The sequence below is a fragment of the Setaria italica genome, chromosome I (genome assembly GCF_000263155.2).
Source record: "Setaria italica strain Yugu1 chromosome I, Setaria_italica_v2.0, whole genome shotgun sequence".
In the NCBI taxonomy this organism is placed as follows: domain Eukaryota; kingdom Viridiplantae; phylum Streptophyta; class Magnoliopsida; order Poales; family Poaceae; genus Setaria; species Setaria italica.
In genome coordinates, this window is record NC_028450.1 from 12,355,732 (window position 1) to 12,356,558 (window position 827).

Consider the following 827-nt stretch of genomic DNA (forward strand, 5'->3'; position numbering starts at 1 on the left):
TGCTTGTGATCAACTGGAATGAATGCCTTCTGCAAATACTATTGTTAGATGAAATTCTTCGTCTCCAAATAGCAGCTCCAGGTAACTTGATTACCTTTTGGCCTGAACAGGGATCGTGCATGCGTTGATGACACCTTAATAAGATGACCTTCACTGCTTGGATCAGCATAAGGAGGAAGAGGAAACAGTAACGTTTTGCAACGAGAAACTGAAAAATGACACGCAGTGGGTCATATCCAGTTTTGGATTCTAGAATGTTTTCCATAATAGAAGAAAAATAAATTCTTGCTTTTATAACATAATACTAGAAAAAAAATGAAGCCTTGCTTTTATAAGTTCGTAAAAATTATATCACCACATCAACAAAATACGCTACCCTGATAAACCAACATCAAAAGCAGTGTACTTTTTAAGACAATATCACTATTTATGAAAGTCTAAGTATCTAAGCGAAATATCCCATGTAGTTTAGGGGTGTTTGGTTACACGGACTTAATTTCTGTCACATCGAATGTTTATATATTAATTAGAAGAACTAAAAATGAGCTAATTATAAAACCAATTACATTGATGGAGGCTAATTCGCGAGACGAATCTATTAAGCCTAATTAGATCATGATTTAGCAATGTGATGCTATAGTAACTATGTGCACAGATGGAGGCTAATTCGCGAGATGAATCTGGTAAAGACGAAGTAATTTCTTGATTCGCCACCTAGATGCTGCCGCGCCCCCTTGGTACATCATGGTCTAGTTAGCGCTTACAGGATTCGTCTCGCGAAGTAACCCTCCATCAGTCCACTTGGGATGTGCAATTTGGGCCATGTG